The sequence below is a fragment of the Haliotis rufescens genome, unplaced genomic scaffold, assembly GCF_023055435.1.
Source record: "Haliotis rufescens isolate VD_foot unplaced genomic scaffold, xgHalRufe1.0.p SCAF_14, whole genome shotgun sequence".
Taxonomy (NCBI): Eukaryota; Metazoa; Mollusca; class Gastropoda; order Lepetellida; family Haliotidae; genus Haliotis; species Haliotis rufescens.
In genome coordinates, this window is record NW_025963824.1 from 8,501,542 (window position 1) to 8,527,568 (window position 26,027).

A 26,027-nucleotide genomic window follows, 5' to 3' on the forward strand; every position below is an offset into this window, starting at 1 on the left:
GATTAAATGTTTAAAGGTATCGGCATATCTTGTTTATTGCCACTCATCAGAACGAACCGCTTGAACAAACGCCCTACTTAGCAGTGAGGGCATTGATTGATGATGGGAGGTTGCTGGGAGGCTTGGGTCATCGCCACGCCCGTCTGTCATCTGATGCATTGTACCACTTGTTCTTGTTGAGTGAGTGAGTGAGTGAGTGAGTGAGTGAGTGAGTGAGTGAGTGAGTGAGTGACAGTTGTATTCCAGCTATATGATGGTGTTCTGTAAATATTCAAGTGTGGACCAGACAATGTAGTGATTGACGTCATGGGCATCGATCTATGCAATTGGGATACGATGACATGCATCAACCAAGTCAGTTGCCCCTTACAACAAGTATAGTCACCTTTTATGGCAAGCTTGGAGTGAGTGAGTGAGTGAGTGAGTGAGTGAGTGGGTGGGTGGGTGAGTGAGTGAGTGAGTGAGTGAGTGAGTGAGTGAGTGAGTGAGTGAGTGAGTGAGTGAGTGAGTGAGTGGGTGGGTGGGTGGGTGGGTGGGTGGGTGGGTGGGTGGGTGGGTGGGTGGGTGAGTGAGTGAGTGAGTGAGTGAGTGAGTGAGTGAGTGAGTGAGTGAGTGAGTGAGTGAGTGAGTGAGTGAGTGAGTGAGTGAGTGAGTGGGTGGGTGGGTGGGTGAGTGGGTGAGTGAGTGAGTGAGTGGGTGAGTGGGTGGGTTGGTGAGTGAGTGAGTGAGTGAGTGAGTGAGTGGGTGGGTGGGTGGGTGGGTGAGTGAGTGAGTGAGTGAGTGAGTGAGTGAGTGAGTGAGTGAGTGAGTGAGTGGGTGGGTGGGTTGGTGAGTGAGTGAGTGAGTGAGTGAGTGAGTGAGTGAGTGAGTGAGTGGGTGGGTGGGTTGGTGGGTGGGTGGGTGAGTGAGTGAGTGAGTGAGTGAGTGAGTGAGTGGGTGGGTGGGTTGGTGGGTGAGTGGGTGAGTGAGAGTGATCCCCACACTCAGTAGTATTCCAGCTATATGATGGCATTCAGTAAATAATCAAGTCTGGACCAGACAATCTAGTGATTGATGTCATGAGCATCGATCTGTGGCGGTTACATGTGTTAGTCATCATTGATCAACTGGCCGATCAAATTCGCGAGGAAATTCGTGAACAATCATGCAGTCAAGCTCTCTGACATTTCTCAATGTATACTGAAACACTGAGAACAAGAATGAAGGTTCTAACTGATCAAAAAGAACGCTTATGTATGTTTTCGTGCTAGGGAATGTCCCAGGGGTTTCCCCAGGAATGTGGAAGTAGTCCGTCAGTGTTTACGTCATTTCAAGAACACAGTCTCGTTAAAAATGTATGAACATCAAATTATGTCGTTCATACACTAATGAACGTCAATTTCGTGGCCATGTGACCGACCTCTCGTCCAACGGAAAAACCTACATCGTGTAAACGTCAAATTAAAAAATTACTGTATGTTCAAACTACAGTATCTTAAGACCACAAAAATATAATTCACAAGCAATTGTATGTATACATGGCATCAAACATTTGGACTCATTTTCTGTAAAAATCCATTTTCGGACTAATAACCGTTCCAGTTTTTAGATATAATGTCTGATTAACTGAACGTAGAATGTATCCTGAAATGTTTTGAAATAATGTTTTTATGACATTACAAACTTACAAGAGAAAAATAAGATATTTTTTACAAACCGGACACATGGATCTTTTTCGGAAGTAAGGTGACGTCAAACGTCATCTTTATGACATCACAGCACAATTGTATCCTAGCACCTATAAGGTCCCCTTCTACCTTGGATCATATTTGATTTCATCTTCCTCGAGGCAAGAGAGTTAACTGACCATAAAAGTCCAGTTTCCACCCTTGCCGAACTAAGCTAGTATTATGGAGTTACATTTTGGCTGGACTAACGAGTCTGTGCATAGTCCAATCAAAATCGCGCACCGAAATCGAAATCCGGTTCGTACACTGTCGTACAGATTTCGGTCGATTGCAGGATTTGCAAGTCATGTGCACTGCCAACTTGTTGTCAGCAGATATTTACCAAATGTTTTTATATTTTTAATCAAGGTGCTCACGTGATTTGATGCATTTCGCGACCCGTTTTATCAGAATATAGATCTTGATTGTCGATCAGATCTAACTGACCGGGCACCACCATTTTGTGTGAAGCAAACACAAGTGATACGAGAGGTGGAATCTGATTGGTCCATAGGAGAGGTTTAGAAGGGACATAACTGGTAATAGCCACTGGTGGCGCTACGATCGAGCCCAGGAATTCCAGCCTAGTTCGGCAAGGGTGGAAACTGGACTTTTAAAGTCAGTTAACTCTCTTGCCTTGGGAAGATGATTTGATTCTGACGTGTTGAATTTGTATGCACGCTATTTCAAATGTACCGACAGCTTATTGCCTATAGTTTCATCGTTCCCGTATATGCACACCTGTAAAACATTTTATGTAATTAGATTGGTCAGGCAAATATAAAACTGGTGAAATGTATTATAGATCTGTTTCAGACAGTGATGTCCATTGTCACTACGACTTCCACATGGTACTGTAATTGACATGATGTCAGGCACTGTCAGTCATTGATTGCCTGACAACACTGAGAGGAGAGTTAATTGTCAAACTTCATTCAATGATTAACAGGGAACTCGCGAAGTGTGAAATCAATTATAGTTTGTTTGGTGTTTAAAACCGCGTTCAGCAATATACCAGCTATATGACGGTGGTCTGTAAATAATCTAGTCTGGACCAGACAATCCAGTGATTGACATTATGAACATTGATCCACGCAATTGGGATACGATCACATGCATCAACCAAGTCAGCGAGCCTGACCACCCGATCCCGTTGGTTGCCTCTTATGACAAGCATAGTCACCTTTTATGGCAAGCATGGATTGCTGAAGACCTATTCTAACCCAGATCTTCACGGGTCACACAATCTATGAGCGTGAAGCTGGCTGTTGTCTAAAGTTCAACAATGACACAACATCATTATCATGAGAACAGTTCCCAATGCATGCCTAAGTAACTGTTAAATCGTGTTAGTGTATTGAGTTATAAATCAGTAAATCAATTCACGAAGGAATGGGTTTGAAAGATACATTCAGCTTCTATTCTATGACTTTTCTATGGTATTTAATCTCTATATCTCCTCTAATATTCTTCAAAGAGCAAGTGAATGAGAATGGTTTAACACCGGTTTTTTTTGCAATACTTCAGCAATATCACCAGAAATCGGCTTCAAACATTGTATCCAAATAGGGAATCGAATTTGGGTTTTCAGTCAACACTTTAACCACTAGGCTACCCCACAGGCCACCATATTCTTTAAAAAAATCAGGCAAATAATCAATTTAACACAAAAACATGTCGTTGTGATGTACCTATTTAAGTAATAAAGTGAGTCTGTCAAGAACAAAATGCAATATTTATTTGTTGTCTCATGCGGTACAGTGCCGCGATTGATGTAAAATCCACTAGGCCACTGCAGGACCACCTAATCCACTAGGCCACTGCATGACCACCCACTCTACTAGGTCACTGTCAGACGACCCAATCCACTAGGTCATCAATGGAACACCCAATCCACTAAGTCACCAATAGACCACCCAATACACTAAGTCACCAATAGACCACCCAATACACTAAGTCACCAATAGACCACCCAACACACTAAGTCACCAATAGTCCACCTGCTCCACTGAGTCACCAATAGACCACCTGCTCCACTAAGCCACCAATAGACCACCCAATACACTAAGTCACCAATAGACCACCCAATACACTAAGTCACCAATAGACCACCCAATACACTAAGTCACCAATAGACCACCCAATACACTAAGTCACCAATAGACCACCCAATACACTAAGTCACAAATAGACCACCCAATACACTAAGTCACCAATAGACCACGCAACACAATAAGTCACCAATAGACCATCCAATCCATTTAGTCACCAATAGACCACCCAATACACTAAGTCACCAATAGACCATCCAATCCATTTAGTCACAAATAGACCACCCAACACAATAAGTCACCAATAGACCACCCAATACACTAAGTCACCAATAGACCAACTAATCCACAAAGTCACCAATAGACCATCCAATACATAAAGCCACCAATAGACCACCCAATACACTAAGTCACCAATAGACCAACTAATCCACAAAGTCACCAATAGACCATCCAATACATAAAGCCACCAATAGACCACCCAATACACTAAATGACCAATAGACCATACAATCAAATAAGTCACCATTAGACCACCCAATCCACTAAGACACCAATAGACCACCAAATCCACAAAGTCACAAATAGACCACCCAATCCACAAAGTCACCAATAGACCACCCAACCCACAAAGTCACGAATAGACCACCCAATCCACTAAGACACTAATAGACCACCAAATCCACTTAGTCACCAATAGACCACTCAACACACTAAGTCACCAATAGACCACCCAATACACTAAGTCACCAATAGACCACCCAATACACTAAGTCACCAATAGACCACCCAATACACTAAGTCACCAATAGACCACCCAACACACTAAGTCACCAATAGACCACCCAATACACTAAGTCACCAATAGACCACCTGCTCCACTAAGTCACCAATAGACCACCTGCTCCACTAAGTCACCAATAGACCACCCAATACACTAAGTCACCAATAGACCACGCAATACACTAAGTCATAGTCACCAATAGACCACGCAATACACTAAGTCACCAATAGACCATCCAATCCATTTATTCACCAATAGACCACCCAATACACTAAGTCACCAATAGACCACGCAATACACTAAGTCACAAATAGACCACCCAACACAATAAGTCACCAATAGACCACCCAATACACTAAGTCACCAATAGACCACCTGCTCCACTAAGTCAAAAATAGACCACCCAATACACTAAGTCACAAATAGACCACCCAACACAATAAGTCACCAATAGACCACCCGACCCACTCAGTCACCAATAGACCACCCAATACACTAAGTCACCAATAGACCAACTAATCCACAAAGTCACCAATAGACCATCCAATACATAAAGTCACCAATAGACCACCCAATACACTAAATCACCAATAGACCATACAATCAAATAAGTCACCATTAGACCACCCAATCCACTAAGACACCAATAGACCACCCAATACACAAAGTCACTAATAAACCACCCAATCCACTAAGTCACCAATAGACCACCCAATCCACTAAGTCACCAATAGACCACCCAATCCACTAAGTCACCAATAGACCACCCAATCCACTAACTTACCAATAGACCATCCAATATACAAAGTCACCAATGGACAATCCAATATACAAACTCACCAATAGACCACCCAATACACAGTCACAAATAGACCACCCAATAAACAGTCACCAATAGACCACCCAATCCACTAAGTCACCAATGGACCACCCAATACACTAAGTCACTAGATCATCAATAGACCACCCAATACACAAAGTCACCAATAGACCACCCAATCAACAAAGTCACAGTGGACCATCCAATCCTCTTAGCCACTGCCCCGTGAAGACCAACCCACGCCTGCCATACTTACAGGCAACTACGCATATCGAAAGAGGCGACTAACGGGATCGTCGTATCCCAATTGCGTAGATCAGTGAGTATTGCTTTACGCCGCTTTTAGCAATATTCCAGCAATATCACGGCGCTACCATCGAGCCTGAAAATTCAAGCCTAGTTCGGTGGAAACTGGAAATAGTCAGTTAACGCCCTTGACTCAGGAAGATGGCCACTGAGCGGAGGAAGAGTGAGTGAGTGAGTGAGTGAGTGAGTGAGTGAGTGAGTATGGTTTTACGCCGCATTTAGCAATATTCCAGCAATATCGCTGCGGGGGACACCAGAAATGGGCTTCACACATTGTACCCATGTCGGGAATCGAACCCTGGTCTTTGGCATGACGAGTGAACACTTTAACCGCCCCGACCGCCCGCTGGCGACAAGTTCCAACTCCCCAGCAACAAGTACTAAAGCAACATGGCCTAAACAGCATTAATAATATATTGAACAATATTGACAGAATCACGTCCGCAGGTGAGTAAGACTGATCCTATCAATTGTCCATTATGCAACGTCATCGCAGGGAACAACATATACCAACAACTGCAATAACACATGGTGTTCAACACTGCGATTAGCACCTACCGTATTCAACATAATAACCACCCAGGGTGCTCTCAGAATTAGAGACCGCCTCCGTGGTCTAGTGGCAGAGTGTCCGCCCAGAGAGCAGAAGGTCCAGGGTTCGATCCCCCACCGCGTCATACCAAAAGACATTAAAAGATGGTACTTGTTGTTACCCTGTCTGGCGCTCGGCATTAAGGGTCTAAAACAAGGACTGGTCGTCTTGGAGTCAGTATACTGTGTCTGAGTGGGGTATTCATGTTAAACTGAGGCATGGTATCTCAGTGAGCTAGCACTATAAATCGGCATCAGTCCGGACTAGTACAAGCAGCCACGCACACACACACGTGCATGCACGTCCCTATATAAGTGCAATAATCTTGGACGTGACATTAAACCCCATTTCACCTCACCTCACCTCAAAATCAGACATAGGGGGCTCTCATAAGAATAATATTTTGGTGCGAAAAAAACAGAGTTGAAAGATCGTAAATTTCGTGGTTTATGCTGACAGCCTGAAATGACACAAAAGAAAAGTCTGTGCGTACTATACACGACAGATATATTTTTCCAGAATTTAATTGCTGGTAATTAAGGGTGCATATATCACTCGAGCGCGTATTATACACGAATAAATAAGTCTTGTGTACATTGATCAATCGGAAGGAATTGGAATTGTTCACTAGCCAATATATTAGCAAATATCGCCATGGGCGCTTATTAGAGCGGGGCGCTTATTACGTCGCATACGGTACTTCCTATTCAGCTCAGATCAATATTTCATCATATATTCATATCAACCTTCATATAATTGCCTCGTTATTTCAGAATTATGCAATGCATGACATTTATCTGGTTATATGGATTCCACATTGCAGATCGGTCGGAGGAACCCAGGAGATTTACACGGGGATCAGGTGCTGTGAGTAGCATCAAATTGAAACCTTCCAATTATTTAGGAGATAAACAGACCGGTGTTTTTAATGCGGAGCTTGTTTACTGTAGACTCAACTTCTCGATGATTAACAGAAACTGTGATGTAAGACAGGTGGTTGTCTGTGAGCCGGTGTCACATTTATTTGAACTAAGGGTGCATATAACACACAAGTGCGTGTACATTGATCAATCGGAAGGGGTGCTAATTGGGATTGTTCACTAGACTGTCCGTAAGTAATCGAGTCTGGACCAGAAAATCCAGGGATTGACATGAGCATCGAACCACGCAGTTAGGATACGATGACATGCATCCACCAAGTCAGCGAGCCTGACCACCCGATCCCGTTAGTCGCCTCTTACGACAAGCATAGTCGATTTTAACAACAAGCATGGGTTGCTGAAGACGTATTCTACCCCGGATCTTCAAGTGTCACATCTAGAAATAATTAATGGTTTATGAGCTATGCTACACAAAATTTAACGTCATCTGAGTCCAACTTGTTGCCTTAGAAACACAAAATCTAAAATTTAAAAATAAAAACTCAATATCAGAATGCATGAGTTCAGTTGTAAGATGTGTACAAAGTTTGTTTTCGAGTTATGCTCAACAAACACCCCCTACCCTCATTTGGACCAAGTCCAACTTGTCTCCAAAACACAAAAAATTTCAAAAATTCTGAAATAGCAAAAGGCACCAGTTCATAGCATACCTGATGTATACAAAGTTTCATGAAGAAATATTGCACAATTTGGCTCCGGAAAACAAACATGACAGGATGGACAAACAGATGGATGAAGACTGTTTCTAAAAAATAATACCCCATAAATCTTCATTTGAGCGGGGAAAATCACAGATCAATAGGAATTCAAAGTGAAGCCATATAACATCTGTATTCAGGTGAGCTAAAATCCCCCTCCCCCAATCATCAGTTCTGATGAAGCTGAGCAATATTCTGTCTAATTCCGACAACACGACCTCCGTAATCCCATCGCAGTGATGCATCTGTCTGCTGGAACACTAATGCCATTGTCTGGGATCAATGCTGCCCAATTGGTCAATTAGTAAATACGAATGCATATACACAACTACCCACAGTTCATGATCGAGGTGTTGATGTATCTAAAACAGCTTCAGGGACCCTCTCAAAAGCTGGTAAAATACAAAAGGTGGCAAAAACGTTCCGAGCATTAAACTACAAAGGGACATGAGTGAGTAGGGTTAAATGCCGCTTTTAACAGTATTCCAGTTATATCACGGCATGTCAGCTTAATGTGGGAGGAAAGCCCGAAGTGATGCAGGTCTCAGACGTTTACCACTTCGGTGAAACCTACGAGCACGGGTATGGTGCTGACAAAACTAGAAACATAATTGGGGCGAACATGGATTCGAACCCACAAACATAGGTCTCTGGCGTGCCGAAGAGATGCAACTATGCACAGCGAATTGCGGCGCCTTATACAAAAGTGCCACCTTGCCCCAAGTCTAAGGACTAGTAACAGTTCCTTTTGGACTCCCCCGTCAGATAGATGGCAACACTGCAGCAGATCCTAAACGTGGACAAGTAAAATTATAAATTTATTTCTAATCCTGATCCTGGGTGATCCTAGATTCTATGACATTGAAGAATTCTTGATTCTGATTGGTTAAAATGAGGTATCAAATTTTCGACAGACACCTCTAAATTATACCTTTTCACAAAAAACACATACATATTAAACATCAATAGCCTCCATATATATTGATCCTTATTAATGGCTGATAACCCATCACATATGCTTACATTAAATATACGAACATTACTGACGATTTTCTCCGCGACCTTAACCTTGACTGGTTTTATGAGATGACAATGCTTAATGAATGTTGGTCGGTTGGTTTGTTGTTTAACGCCCCACTCAGCAATATTCCAGGTATATGACGGCGGTCTGTAAATAATCGAGTCTGGACAAGACGATCCAGTGATTGACATCATGAGCATCGATCCACACCATTGGGATCGATGACATGCATCAACCAAGTCAGCGAGCCTGACCACCCAATCCCGTTCATCGCCTCTTACGACAAGCATAGTCACCTTTTATTGGAAGCATGGGTTGCTGAAGACCTATTCTACCCCGGATCTTCACAGGTCGCTAAATGAAGGCATAACGTTTGCATACAAATAATAATGGTCATAAACCTAAAGCGCTTGGTTCTAAATTAAAAAGAAGGGGTATCAATTCTACAGTGAATACCTCCAATTTCCTCCAGTTTTTCTCCCAAATGACCTGCTCCTAATGACTTGTTAGTCTCCCTTGTGCGTCACTGTTGAATGTTCAAGGTAGTCACATTACAAAATTAATTCTCTCGGGAGAGATGATTCCTGGTGGTTCGTAAGTTATTGAAGTGAAGCACGCAGCATCTGTCATGGAGAGCTTGTGATAGAACACTCTCGTAACATAGATTCAACCATAAATTTGGAATGAATGAATGAATATGGTTTTACACGGCTTTTAGCAATATTCCAGCAATATCACGGCGGGGGACACCAGAAATGGGCTTCACACATTGTAGCCATGTCGGGAATGGAACCCAGGTCTTTGGCGTGACAAGCAAACGCTTTAACCACTAGGCTACCCGACCGCCCCATAGATTTGGAAATGACTGGATTCTGATTAAGCAATCAGAGGTATCAAATCACAATAAGTACCTCTGATTGACACAGCCAATTTAACGATCCCATCTCTGGGAGTCAGTATGGTTTTAGCAATATTCCTGTAATATCACAGCGGGGGACACCAGAAATTGGCTTCACTCATTGTATCCATTTGGGAATCGAACCCGGGTCTTTGGCATAAGGAGCTAACGCTTTAACCACGAGGCTACTCCATTGCCCCCATCTCTGCCTCTTCCCCAGGCAAGAGAGTTAACTGACCATAAAAGTCCAGTTTCCACCCTTCCCGAACTAGGCTGGTATTATGGAGTTACATTTTGGCTGGGCTAACGAGTCTATATATGCATAGTCCAATCAAAATCGCGCACCTAAATCGAAATCCGATACGTAAAGTCTCATGCAGATTTCGGTCGATTGCAGGATTTGCAAAGCATGTGCACCGCTAACTCGTTGTCAACAGATATTTTGTGAATCTTTTCCTGTTTTTAATCAAGGTGCTAAGATTATTTGATGCACTTCACGATGTAAGACTCGTTTTATCACAATATAGATCTTGATTATCGACCAGATCGTCTTGACTGGGCGCCACCATTTTATTTGAAGCAAATGCAAGTGATACGAGAGGTGGAATCTGATTGGTCAATAGGAGAGGCATAGAAAGGACATAACTCGTAATAGCCACTGGTGGTGCTACAATCGAGCCCAGCAATTCCAGCCTAGTTCGGCAAGGGTGGAAACTGGACTTTTAAAGTCAGTTAACTCCCCTGACTCAGGAAGATGCCATCTCTGTGGAGGCTATCACAGAGGACCCTCCTTACAGTGGACCCTTTGATGTAAAGCTACCCTGGATCTCGGATACAGTGCAGGGTACCCCTTGCCTCCCAAAAATTCATCAAGAATTTCCCTAAAAAAACTTGGTCATCCAATAACATTGATCAATAAACTGAGATTTTATTTCCATTTGCTGTGAGCATATAACAACTGAAATACCATGTCAACAAATCTGTACTCAATTATGCAAATTAATCCTGTTATTACACTATCTGGTTGTACAAAATATTCATTGTATATCTGGACTTATGTTTGTAATCTATTTCATTGATTTTATTCAAAATTTCATTCAATGTTGTTTACATTAATTTCAGCAAAATCGTGTGTGAAGTGATCGGTAGATTGCACAATTCACCTTTATTAACAGCAACCACGTTCAGATTATAATTGACACCTTGAAACAAACTTTAGTTGATAGAGAATGGATACATATATCATAAATGCCATACTTTGACTCGTTAAAAGTTATATTTGTTGTAGTTTGACTAATATATGTTGAGTGGTCAAATTGTTCCATAATGGATACATATATCATAAATGCCATACTTTGACTCGTTAAAAGTTATATTTGTTGTAGTCTGACTAATATATGTCGAGTGGTCAAATTGTTCCAAACATAAAAACTATCCGTCAACAGTAATCAGCTATACCAAGGTGTTACGCTTATGGTTATAATTATTACATATATATATATATATATATATACGATATTGGAATATATTATTCCTGATATAAAAGTTTTAAATAAACTTCCTGGTCATTGCATATAAAGTCTTTAAACTTGTATTATTGTGTATTTTTTAACCAAATCATCGGTAGATTGGGAAAATATGTACACAAAGCTGATTGCTACTTCCAGGTAAGTTTAGAAGTAAAACACACGGTATTCTTAATCACTGCATATAAAACAATGTCTATCAGAACACTTAATAATACAATTTATATGGTAAATCATGTCACATTTTTTTCAGTATGACTCATTTCACAAAAAGATATTCTGATTTACAAAAACATTTTGTATCATCATCACCTACAATCTAGGCCACATGCATACATTCTTAAGCAAAACATTACGTATCACTGTAAGACCATTCATCTATCAAAACAGTTGGACTTCTCCAACAAGAACTGTACATGTTTATCTACCAAAAGACTATTTCTCTCTCGCAAGAGCAACTAACGGTATCCGGTAGTCAAGCTTGCTGACTTGGTTGATGCATGTCATCATATCCCAATTGCTTGGATCGATGCTCATGATGTCAATCACTGGATTGTCTGGCCCAGACTCAATTATTTGCAGATAACCATCATATGGCTGGAATATTGCTGAGTGTGGCGTTATAAACAACAAACAAACAAACAAACAAAAACTATTTCTCCAACAAGAACCGTTTATCTATCAAAACTGGTTGACGTCTCCAACAAGAACCGTTTATCTATCAAAACAGGTTGACTTCTCCAACAAGAACCGTTTATCTATCAAAACAGGTTGACTTCTCCACAAGAACTGTTAATCTACCAAAACAGGTTGACTTCTCCAACAAGGACCGTCTATCTATCAAAACAGGTTGACTTCTCCACAAGAACTGTTTATCTATCAAAACAGGTTGACTTCTCCAACAAGAACCGTTTATCTATCAAAACAGGTTGACTTCTCCACAAGAACTGTTAATCTACCAAAACAGGTTGACTTCTCCAACAAGAACCGTTTATCATCAAAACAGGTTGACTTCTCAAACAAGAACCATTCAACTTCGAAAAACGTATCACTGTTTCAACAAAGGCCATCTGCAAACTAGTGAATTATAGATAAACAAAACTGGCATGTCTGTTCCGTCAATAACCAAAAAGCCACTGAAATAGCAGAACAACTTAAACAACTCTCTTTCACCCAACAGTCAAACAGGCTTATTCCCTTCTCCAGACCTGTCTCTGGCGGTATCATCTCGTCTCCTCATCTCGTCTCCCCATCTCGTCTCCCCATCTCGTCTCCCCATCTCATCTCCTCATCTCGTCTCCTCATCTCATCTCCCCATCTCGTCTCCCCATCTCGTCTCCCCATCTCATCTCCCCATTCGTCTCCTCATCTCATCTCCCCATCTCGTCTCCCTATCTCGTCTCCCCATCTCGTCTCCCCATCTCGTCTCCCCATCTCGTCTCCCAATCTCATCTCCCCATCTCCCCATCTCGTCTCCCCATCTCATCTCCCTTTTCGTCTCCTCATCTCATCTCCTCATCTCGTCTCCTCATCTCGTCTCCCCATCTCGTCTCCCCATCTCGTCTCCCCATCTCCCCATCTCGTCTCCCCATCTCATCTCCCCATCTCGTCACCCCATCCAGTCTCCCCATCTCCCCATCCCGTCTCCTCATCTCGTTTCCCCATTCGTCTCCTCATCTCGTCTCCTCATCTCATCTCCCCATCTCATCTCCCCATCTCGTCTCCTCATCTCATCTCCCCATTCGTCTCCTCATCTCGTCTCCTCATCTCATCTCCCCATCTCATCTCCCCATCTCGTCTCCCCATCTCATCTCCCCATCCCGTCTCCCCATCCAGTCTCCCCATCTCCCCATCCCGTCTCCCCATCTCGTCGCCCCCCATCCCGTCTCCCCATCCCGTCTCCCCATCTCGTCTCCCAATCTCATCTCCCCATCTCCCCATCTCATCTCCCTATCTCCCCATCTCCCCATCTCGTCTCCCCATCTCGTCTCCCCATTCGTCTCCTCATCTCATCTCCCCATCTCGTCTCCCTATCTCGTCTCCCCATCTCGTCTCCCCATCCCGTCTCCCCATCTCGTCTCCCAATCTCATCTCCCCATCTCCTCATCTCATCTCCCCATCTCGTCTCCCCATCTCGTCTCCCCATCTCATCTCCCCATTCGTCTCCTCATCTCATCTCCCCATCTCGTCTCCCTATCTCGTCTCCCCATCTCGTCTCCCCATCTCGTCTCCCCATCTCGTCTCCCAATCTCATCTCCCCATCTCCCCATCTCGTCTCCCCATCTCATCTCCCTTTTCGTCTCCTCATCTCATCTCCTCATCTCGTCTCCTCATCTCGTCTCCCCATCTCGTCTCCCCATCTCGTCTCCCCATCTCCCCATCTCGTCTCCCCATCTCATCTCCCCATCTCGTCACCCCATCCAGTCTCCCCATCTCCCCATCCCGTCTCCTCATCTCGTTTCCCCATTCGTCTCCTCATCTCGTCTCCTCATCTCATCTCCCCATCTCATCTCCCCATCTCGTCTCCTCATCTCATCTCCCCATTCGTCTCCTCATCTCGTCTCCTCATCTCATCTCCCCATCTCATCTCCCCATCTCGTCTCCCCATCTCATCTCCCCATCCCGTCTCCCCATCCAGTCTCCCCATCTCCCCATCCCGTCTCCCCATCTCGTCGCCCCCCATCCCGTCTCCCCATCCCGTCTCCCCATCTCGTCTCCCAATCTCATCTCCCCATCTCCCCATCTCATCTCCCTATCTCCCCATCTCCCCATCTCGTCTCCCCATCTCGTCTCCCCATCTCATCTCCCCATCCCGTCTCCCCATCCAGTCTCCCCATCTCGTCTCCTCATCTCGTCTCCCCATCTCATCTCCCCATCTCGTCTCCCAATCTCATCTCCCCATCTCCCCATCTCGTCTCCCCATCTCGTCTCCCCATCTCATCTCCCTATCTCGTCTCCCCATCTCGTCTCCCCATCTCGTCTCCCCATCTCATCTCCCCATCTCCCCATCTCGCTCCCCATCTCATCTCCCCATCTCGTCTCCCAATCTCATCTCCCCATCTCCCCATCTCGTCTCCCCATCTCATCTCCCCATCTCGTCTCCCCATCTCATCTCCCCATCTCGTCTCCCCATCTCGTCTCCCCATCTCATCTCCCCATCTCGTCTCCCCATCTCATCTCCCCATCTCGTCTCCCCATCTCATCTCCCCATCTCGTCTCCCCATCTCATCTCCCCATCTCGTCTCCTCATCTCATCTCCCCATCTCGTCTCCCCATCTCGTCTCCCCATCTCATCTCCCCATTCGTCTCCTCATCTCATCTCCCCATCTCGTCTCCCTATCTCGTCTCCCCATCTCGTCTCCCCATCTCGTCTCCCCATCTCGTCTCCCAATCTCATCTCCCCATCTCCCCATCTCGTCTCCCCATCTCATCTCCCTTTTCGTCTCCTCATCTCATCTCCTCATCTCGTCTCCTCATCTCGTCTCCCCATCTCGTCTCCCCATCTCGTCTCCCCATCTCCCCATCTCGTCTCCCCATCTCATCTCCCCATCTCGTCACCCCATCCAGTCTCCCCATCTCCCCATCCCGTCTCCTCATCTCGTTTCCCCATTCGTCTCCTCATCTCGTCTCCTCATCTCATCTCCCCATCTCATCTCCCCATCTCGTCTCCTCATCTCATCTCCCCATTCGTCTCCTCATCTCGTCTCCTCATCTCATCTCCCCATCTCATCTCCCCATCTCGTCTCCCCATCTCATCTCCCCATCCCGTCTCCCCATCCAGTCTCCCCATCTCCCCATCCCGTCTCCCCATCTCGTCGCCCCCCATCCCGTCTCCCCATCCCGTCTCCCCATCTCGTCTCCCAATCTCATCTCCCCATCTCCCCATCTCATCTCCCTATCTCCCCATCTCCCCATCTCGTCTCCCCATCTCGTCTCCCCATTCGTCTCCTCATCTCATCTCCCCATCTCGTCTCCCTATCTCGTCTCCCCATCTCGTCTCCCCATCCCGTCTCCCCATCTCGTCTCCCAATCTCATCTCCCCATCTCCTCATCTCATCTCCCCATCTCGTCTCCCCATCTCGTCTCCCCATCTCATCTCCCCATTCGTCTCCTCATCTCATCTCCCCATCTCGTCTCCCTATCTCGTCTCCCCATCTCGTCTCCCCATCTCGTCTCCCAATCTCATCTCCCCATCTCCCCATCTCGTCTCCCCATCTCATCTCCCTTTTCGTCTCCTCATCTCATCTCCTCATCTCGTCTCCTCATCTCGTCTCCCCATCTCGTCTCCCCATCTCGTCTCCCCATCTCCCCATCTCGTCTCCCCATCTCATCTCCCCATCTCGTCACCCCATCCAGTCTCCCCATCTCCCCATCCCGTCTCCTCATCTCGTTTCCCCATTCGTCTCCTCATCTCGTCTCCTCATCTCATCTCCCCATCTCATCTCCCCATCTCGTCTCCTCATCTCATCTCCCCATTCGTCTCCTCATCTCGTCTCCTCATCTCATCTCCCCATCTCATCTCCCCATCTCGTCTCCCCATCTCATCTCCCCATCCCGTCTCCCCATCCAGTCTCCCCATCTCCCCATCCCGTCTCCCCATCTCGTCGCCCCCCATCCCGTCTCCCCATCCCGTCTCCCCATCTCGTCTCCCAATCTCATCTCCCCATCTCCCCATCTCATCTCCCTATCTCCCCATCTCCCCATCTCGTCTCCCCATCTCGTCTCCCCATCTCATCTCCCCATCCCGTCTCCCCATCCAGTCTCCCCATCTCGTCTCCTCATCTCGTCTCCCCATCTCATCTCCCCATCTCGTCTCCCAATCTCATCTCCCCATCTCCCCATCTCGTCTCCCCATCTCGTCTCCCCATCTCATCTCCCTATCTCGTCTCCCCATCTCGTCTCCCCATCTCGTCTCCCCATCTCATCTCCCCATCTCCCCATCTCGCTCCCCATCTCATCTCCCCATCTCGTCTCCCAATCTCATCTCCCCATCTCCCCATCTCGTCTCCCCATCTCATCTCCCCATCTCGTCTCCCCATCTCATCTCCCCATCTCGTCTCCCCATCTCGTCTCCCCATCTCATCTCCCCATCTCGTCTCCCCATCTCATCTCCCCATCTCGTCTCCCCATCTCATCTCCCCATCTCGTCTCCCCATCTCATCTCCCCATCTCGTCTCCTCATCTCATCTCCCCATCTCATCTCCCCATCTCCCCATCTCATCTCCCCATCTCGTCTCCCCATCTCGTCTCCTCATCTCGTCTCCTCATCTCGTCTCCCCATCTCGTCTCCCCATCTCGTCTCCTCATCTCATCTCCCCATCTCGTCTCCCCATCTCATCTCCCTTTTCGTCTCCTCATCTCGTCTCCTCATCTCATCTCCCCATTCGTCTCCTCATCTCGTCTCCTCATCTCATCTCCCCATCTCGTCTCCCCATCTCGTCTCCCCATCTCATCTCCCCATTCGTCTCCTCATCTCGTCTCCCCATCTCGTCTCCCCATCTCATCTCCCCATTCGTCTCCTCATCTCGTCTCCTCATCTCGTCTCCCCATCTCGTCTCCCCATCTCGTCTCATCTCATCTCCCCATCTCGTCTCCCCATCTCATCTCCCCATCTCATCTCATCCATCTCGTCTCCCCATCTCATCTCCCCATTTCGTCTCCCCATCTCGTCTCCCCATCTCGTCTCCTCATCTCATCTCCCCATCTCGTCTCCCCATCTCATCTCCCCATTCGTCTCCTCATCTCGTCTCCTCATCTCATCTCCCCATTCGTCTCCTCATCTCATCTCCTCATCTCATCTCCCCATCTCGTCTCCCCATCTCGTCTCCCCATCTCATCTCCCCATCTCATCTCCCCATCTCGTCTCCCCATCTCATCTCCCCATTCGTCTCCCCATTCGTCTCCCCATCTCATCTCCCCATCTCGTCTCCCCATCTCGTCTCCCCATCTCATCTCCCCATCTCGTCTCCCCATCTCGTCTCATCCATCTCGTCTCCCCATCCCATCTCCCCATCCCGTCTCCCCATCTCGTCTCCCCATCTCGTCTCCCCATCTCGTCTCATCCATCTCATCTCCCCATCTCATCTCCCCATCTCATCTCCTCATCTCATCTCCCCATCTCGTCTCCCCATCTCGTCACCCCATCTCATCTCATCCATCTCATCTCGTCTCCTCATCTCGTCTCCCCATTCGTCTCCCCATTCGTCTCCCCATCTCGTCTCCCCATCTCGTCTCCCCATCCCGTCTCCCCATCTCGTCTCCCCATTCGTCTCCCCATTCGTCTCCCCATCCCGTCTCCCCATCTCGTCTCCCCATCTCGTCTCCTCATCCCGGTAAGTGTACCATCATCCTCAGCCATGTGCACAGACAGACATGCCTACATATTCTGTCAATATTGAGTGATATAAACCAGTTTGCTCTAAATATGTACAGATGCCAGATCCAGTGATGTATATGTTAAAGCATTCAAGCTGGCAATTATCTGGTCTTTTATTTGGTATTACAGACACATGATGTGTTAACTGTGCAAGTCATGGCTTGGATATTACGAGGCCCCCTTTTTCAAAACCCTGGATCCGACTGATACACATGTTAGAGCTGTCTCTTTGCGCAGTGACTAACAGTGACTTGTCACTAACAGATGCTCCCCAAATGACTAGTTTTTAATAACCGAAATGTCGAAAAAAGTACTACTTCCAGTTTAGTGGTATTATTATTACCCCAGAGCCGGATGATACTCCATTTCATGCGTGACTTTGTTACCTTTCGTTAAAACAGTTAATATTCCTTTACATTACACCTAAAAGACAACCGCCTCCGTGGTCTAGTGGTAGAGCATCCGCCCAGAGAGCGGAAGGTCCAGGGTTCGATCCCCGGCCGCGTCATACCAAAAGACGTTAAAAGATGGTACTTGTTGTTACCCTGTCTGGCGCTCGACATTAAGGGGCTAAAACAAGGACTGGTCGTCTTGGAGTCAGTATACTGTGTCTGAGTGGGGTATTCATGTTAAACTGTGGCATGGTATCTCAGTGAGCTGCCAGGCCGGACTAGTACAAGCAGCCACACAAACACACACACGTACATGCACGTCGCTATATAAGTGCAATAATCTTGGACACGACGTTAAACTCCATGTCACCTCACTACCTCACCTAAAAGACAAAAGTAAAATAAATAGTTTGAAAAAATACTATTATCATCCAACCGATGCCATTTTCTTTAAAAAGCAACTAAAATATTTAAATTTTACTCTAATTTTATTGTTATCGTTATTTTGTCCATGGACCAAGAATTTGAAAATAAATAAATTAATCATCAAATAATAACTAACAACTATAAGATAGTGCTCTGTAAATAATCAAGTCTGGACCAGACAATCCAGTGATTGACATCATGAGCACCGACCTACACAACTGGGATACGATGACATGCATCAACCAAGTCAGCAAGCCTGACCACCCAATCCTGTTAGTCGCCTCTTACGACAAGCATAGTCGCCTCTCACGACAAGCATGGGTTGCTGAAGACCAATTCTGAACCAGTATCTTGACAAGTCTGAGCAGTGAGGTTCAAGGAAGCATCTCCGGCCTGAACTTCATCAATACTTCAGATGGATTTTAAAAGATGCCTGATCTGATCAATATCTCAGATTAAACTCCCCATACTTGTTTTGTTCAACACTTGAGAAGCAAATTCTTTGCATATAATCAATAAGTTTCAGGGAAACTTTGCTATTTAGCTTGAAGACTGAGCAAGCTGAACGAACGGCCCAATTGAACATGATGATATACCAGTCAAAGACGTTCAACAACACCTGAGTCTTTCCTGTCACTATAGTTAATCTGTCACGCCATCAAAGATTAACTATAGTTATATAAAGAATATAGTTAATCTGTCACGCCATCAAAGATTAACTATAGTTATATAAAGAATATAGTTAATCTGTCACGCCGTCAAAGATTAACTATAGTTATATAAAGAATATAGTTAATCTGTCATGCCATCAAAGATTAACTATAGTTATATAAAGAATATAGTTAATCTGTCACACCGAGATTAACTATAGTTATATAAAGAATATAGTTCATCTGTCACGCCTTCAAAGATTAACTATAGTTATATAAAGAATATAGTTAATCTGTCACGCCGTCAAAGATTAACTATAGTTATATAAAGAATATAGTTTATCTGTCACGCCATCAAAGATTAACTATAGTTATATAAAGAATATAGTTAATCTGTCACGCCGTCACTGCTATCACAGATTAACTATAGTTATATAAAGAATATCTCGCCATCACTGCTAACACAGATTAACTATAGTTATATAAAGAATATAGTTAATCTGTCACGCCATCATTGCCATCACAGATTAACTATAGTTATATAAAGAATATAGTTAATCTGTCACGCCGTCATTGCCATCAAAGATTAACTATAGGTATATAAAGAATTTAGTTAATCTGTCACGCCGTCATTGCCATTAAAGATTAACTATAGTTATATATAGAATATAGTTAATCTGTCACGCCATCATTGCCATCACAGATTAACTATAGTTATATAAAGAATATAGTTAATCTGTCACGCCATCACAGATTAACTATAGTTATATAAAGAATATAGTTAATCTGTCACGCCATCACTGTCATCACAGATTAACTATAGTTATATAAAGAATATAGTTAATCTGTCATGCCATCATTGCCATCACAGATTAACTATAGTTATATAAAGAATATAGTTAATCTGTCACGCCGTCATTGCCATCAAAGATTAACTATAGTTATATAAAAAATATAGTTAATCTGTCACGCCGTCATTGCCATCAAAGATTAACTATAGTTATATATAGAATATAGTTAATCTGTCATGCCATCACTGCTATCACAGATTAACTATAGTTATATAAAGAATATAGTTAATCTGTCATGCCATCACAGATTAACTATAGTTATATAAAGAATATAGTTAATCTGTCATGCAATCTCTGTCATCACAGATTAACTATAGTTATAAAAGGATATAGTTAATCTGTCACGCCATCATTGCCATCACAGATAAACTATAGTTATATAAAGAATATAGTTAATCTGTCATGCCATCACTGCTATCACAGATTATCTATATAAAGAATATAGTTAATCTGTCACGCCATCACAGATTAACTATAGTTATATAAAGAACATAGTTAATCTGTCACGCCATCACTGCCATCACAGATTAACTATAGTTATATAAAGAATATAGTTAATCCTTCACACCTTCACTGCCATCACAGATTAACTATAGTTATATAAAGAATATAGTTAATCTGTCACGCAATCACAGATTTACTATAGTTATATAAAGAATATAGTTAATCTGTCATGCCATCACTGTCATCACAGATTAACTATAGTTATATAAAGAATATAGTTAATCCTTCACACCTTCACTGCCATCACAGATTAACTATAGTTATATAAAGAATATAGTTAATCTGTCACGCAATCACAGATTTACTATAGTTATATAAAGAATATAGTTAATCTGTCATGCCATCACTGTCATCACAGATTAACTATAGTTATATAAAGAATATCTCGCCATCACTGCTAACATAGATTAACTATAGTTATATAAAGAATATAGTTAATCTGTCATGCCATCACTGTCATCACAGATTAACTATAGTTATATAAAGAATATAGTTAATCTGTCACGCAATCACTGTCATCACAGATTAACTATAGTTATATAAAGAATATAGTTTATCTGTCATGCCATCATTGCCATAACAGATTAACTATAGTTATATAAAGAATATAGTTAATCTGTCATGCCATCACTGCTATCACAGATTATCTATAGTTATATAAAGAATATAGTTAATCTGTCACGCCATCACAGATTAACTATAGTTATATAAAGAATATAGTTAATCTGTCACGCCATCACTGCCATCACAGATTAACTATAGTTTTATAAAGAATATAGTTTATCTGCCATGCCATCACTGCCATCACAGATTAACTATAGTTATATAAAGAATATAGTTAATCTGTCATGCCATCACTGCTATCACAGATTATCTATAGTTATATAAAGAATATAGTTAATCTGTCACGCCATCACAGATTAACTATAGTTTTATAAAGAATATAGTTAAACTGTCACACCGTCACTGCTATCACAGATTAACTATAGTTATATAAAGAATATAGTTAATCTGTCACGCAATCACAGATTTACTATAGTTATATAAAGAATATAGTTAATCTGTCATGCCATCACTGTCATCACAGATTAACTATAGTTATATAAAGAATATAGTTAATCTGTCACGCAATCACTGTCATCACAGATTAACTATAGTTATATAAAGAATATAGTTAATCTGTCACGCCATCATTGCCATAACAGATTAACTATAGTTATATAAAGAATAAAGTTAATCTGTCATGCCATCACTGCTATCACAGATTATCTATAGTTATATAAAGAATATAGTTAATCTGTCACGCCATCACAGATTAACTATAGTTATATAAAGAATATAGTTAATCTGTCACGCCATCACTGCCATCACAGATTAAGTATAGTTTTATAAAGAATATAGTTAATCTGTCACACCGTCACTGCTATCACAGATTAACTATAGTTATATGAGTGAGTATGGTTTTACGCCGCTTTTAGCAATATTCCAGCAACAGCACGGCAGGGAACACCTGAAATGGGCTTCACACATTGTACCCATGTCAGGAATCAAACCCGAGTCTTCGGCGTGATGAGCAAATGCTCTAACCACTACGCTACCCGACTGCCGCTATATAGTTATATGAAAGAATATAGTTCATCTGTCACGCCATCACTGTCATCACAGATGAACTATAGTTATATAAAAGAATATAGTTAATCTGTCATGCCATGCAGTGTCAGAAATATACGGCCTGCCCGCCTGCCTGTGACTGGTAACTTTTCTGTCGGACTGCATGAAGTTTTCCTCCACCTGCCTGACTCTCTGGCTGATACTTAAGACTACTTATGTATTCAGTTTTATTCAGATATATTATAGTCGTACCTGGTTTGTCCATCTGTCCATATTTCATTTCCGGAGCAATTAACTTGAAAACGGTAAAAAAATTCATCAAACTTGGTACATGAATTAACCAGAGACTGAAGTGGTGCCTTTTGCTATTGTGAGAGCTGGGGGATTTGTCATCTTCTGATGACTCTTGTTATTCTCAAGTAGTTTGCATTATTTCATCTGAATCAAAACAGACCGCCTCCGTGGTCTAGTGGTAGAGAGTCCGCCCGGAGATCGGAAAGGCCAGGGTTCGATCCATGACTGTGTCATACCAAAAGACGTTAAAAGATCGTACTTGTTGTTACCCTGTCTGGCGCTCGGCATTAAGGGGCAAAAACCAGGACTGGTCGGCTCGGAGTCAGTATACTGTGTCTGAGTGGGGTATTCATGTTAAACTGCGGCATGGTATCTCAGTGTGCTAGCACTATAAATCGGCATCAGTCCGGACTAGTACAAGCAGCCACACAAACAAACACACGTACATGCACGTCGCTTTATAAGTGCAATAATCTTGGACGCGACGTTAAACCCCATTTCACCTCACCACCTCACCTCACCTCTGAATCAAAACGCGATTTGTCTCTTATTTTTGGTAATTTTTCTGAATGAGGGCAGGTTACTTTGAAGACTGTCTTGAAAAGAACTATTTCAAACACTGATGTCATGGCAGATTATATATAGCTCTATGAAAGAATAGGATGTCCTTTAGCTTATTTTGAGAAGTATATATTAGGACAGAATAATCGCATCTGATTCTGATGTAACTTATCCGTTTTTAGTTGTTTAGTATTATATCAATTGCTTATTGTTATATTAAATCAGGCCTCCAGAGAGTTTTCCAGGCCATTGAGTATTTATTTATTCACGTCATCAGTCACACTGGGTATTGATAGTTTTATGATAGTATATTTTCACCCCCTTGGGTCATGTCTGTTGTGTATCCATGAACCAATAATAATGACTTTTTTTTTAAATTGCGTAAAGCGCTGTTTCAGGTTACAGTTTTCGTATTATTTCTTTACATAATTCATGAAGATGTGATGCCTACATTCGATCAGCAAATAAAGATCGTAAAGATATATAGGCACTCAAGCTAAAAAGGTTCTTAGGTAAATACACAAATTGTTATAACATTAATTTTTGGGACTTTTCTTGATGCATTTGTACATAAGCAGCTCCAAATAAATTGGGTGTTAGTGATGTATTTTGCATATTTTTCTCAAATACAATATTTCAAGACCTTATTTATAAAAAAGTTTAATTGAGAGGATATTGTTTTACAGCGCTTACAATACTCCAGCAATATCACAGCGGGCGACACCAGAAATGGGCTTCACACACTGTACCCATTTGGGGAATCGAACTCGGATCTTTGGCATGATGAGTGACCACTTTAACCACTAGGCTACCCGACCGCCCCATTAGGAGTTTAAGCCTCTGGGTTTGTTTGTTTGTTTGTCTGTTTGTTTGTTGTTTAACGCCACACTCAGCAATACTTCAGCTATATGATGATGGTCTGTAAATAATCGAGTCTGGACCAGACAATCCAGTGATTTACATCATGAGCATCGATCCATGCGATTGAGATACGATGATATGCATCAACCAAGTCAGTGAACCTGACCACCCAATCCTGTTAGTCGCCTTTTACGACAAGCAGGGGTTAGACCTATTCTACCCTGGGTCTTCATGGGTTTAAGCCTCTGGGGTTTCTATACTTCCAGGGAGTTGAGAAAAACAGATCTGTTGCCATGGGTAACAATGTTTTCATGTTAAAGGTGGTGAATAAGTCTCAAAATATCAAAATATGAGATATGATTATTATCCTACTACGAGAAAAGCTTCACTTCACATGATGAAAAAACAGAAACATCCTAAAAAAAATACCACTTCAATCTAAAATATGACACCTTAGAACAATTACAAACTTCTGTAAAAAGGATAAAATTGCAAAGTGCAATTTCTAGAAACTTAATGAAAATCATTACTTGAATCAGGATCAAACATTTCATTCTAAAAGATTATTGACAATCAAACATGAAGATTTTATCAATTATTTCCAGAAAAAGATCAAAGGGTTTCTTACATTTTTCAAAGCTGGAAACTCCACAATTCACAAACAGATCAATGGGAATATTTCCAATCCAAAAATCCACATGTGCAATGAACTCATCAAACACACCGTGTATGATCCACCGCTGTTAGTGAAACACCTTCCCAATGTGGTTTCAGCGAGAGCCTTAGTTCAATTGAACCGTTTGTTCACCAGCCACTTGTTCATGAGGGCACCGCAAACTCAATCGCATCCAATGCTGTGACAATGCAAACGACCAATGCTATAGCAAGGGGACCAGCGATGCTATACGAGCGGCGAATGAGTTGTCGAGCTGTTGTAACAAGCTATCGCACCGTCCTTTCGCTACACCTCTGGATGGAGAGCTGGAACAGCGTGAATGCTACGGAGGCTGCAGTAACTGAAGGCATAGAGAATTGGCCCGTGCCACAGCTTGTGATGGATCAATACCTGTAGCTGCTTCTGATGCTGGTGGGATGAGGTGTGAAACTGCAACCTTCACGGTTTCTCAGTCCAGTGTCAAAATCTACTTCAACGACACGTCCAGGCTTCACACATGGGGCCAGGTCTTTCAAGGTGGCAACTGTTGCACTTCTGAATGTGGTTGAAATTGGAAAACTTAAATCAAAAAGTGGTTTCAATGATGGGTTGTATGCTGGGTGTTTCCTGAAGGTGTTTTATGAAAACACTGTTAAATGTATATGTCACTTCAAAGAACACCTAGTTGAGATTCAAGCAGGGGGAACGTGTTTTTCGAGGTGGTTTAGATGAAAGGATAAAACACGACTCCGAGGTTTTAGTTCCCTGATGCGAGCAGGGACTGACCTGGTAAAACTGAGGCACTGACGTGATGTTTTACTAGCGAGGTCTCACTTAGAACAAGTAAAACTTCATACTCTGTCTTACTTATAAAAAGTGAAACTTCAAACTTGGTCTTACTAAGAAAAAGTAAAACTTAATACTCTGTCTTACTTATAAAAAGTGAAACTCTATACTTGGTCTTACTAAGAACAAGTAAAACTTCATACTCTTACTTATAAAAAGTGAAACTTCAAACTTGGTCTTACTAAGAAAAAGTAAACCTTAATACTCTGTCTTACTTATAAAAAGTGAAACTCTATACTTGGTCTTACTAAGAACAAGTAAAACTTCATACTCTTACTTATAAAAAGTGAAGCTTCATACTCGGTCTTACTAAGAAAAAGTAAAACTTCATACCAGGTCTTACTAAGAAAAACTAAAACTTCATACTGCTGTCGTAGTGGATTATCTGACTTATGTACTGTTGAAACTACATATATAAATATTTGTTTAATATCATGTGTAAAAGAAGGTTATGACAGTCAAAAGAAACCCTCATAAAATACACATGGCAAGGAAATGTACGCTAAACATGGTACCTTCTAACGAACCACCTATCTTCAACCAGATGGTCTAGTGGATAGAGTGCCTGACTACTGGCAGTAGGTTGTGGGTTTGATTCATAATGAAAGCATTTCATTTCTTGTCTTCCCTTCTAGAAAAATGGATGTTTGAAACACA

At 42.9% G+C, this 26,027-nt stretch overlaps 1 protein-coding gene across 1 annotated transcript in view; it reads right to left on the reverse strand.

Moving 5' to 3' along the window:
* The window catches only part of LOC124128027 (NAD(P)H-hydrate epimerase-like), a 257,930-nt gene extending 233,065 nt beyond the window's left edge, over positions 1 to 24,865 (reverse strand). Inside the window, exon 1 of the mRNA XM_048395723.1 lies at positions 24,498 to 24,865. The gene's annotated coding sequence lies outside the window, so the exon portion shown is untranslated. The remainder of the gene's footprint in view (positions 1 to 24,497) is intronic.
* Positions 24,866 to 26,027: the final 1,162 nt, after the last annotated feature.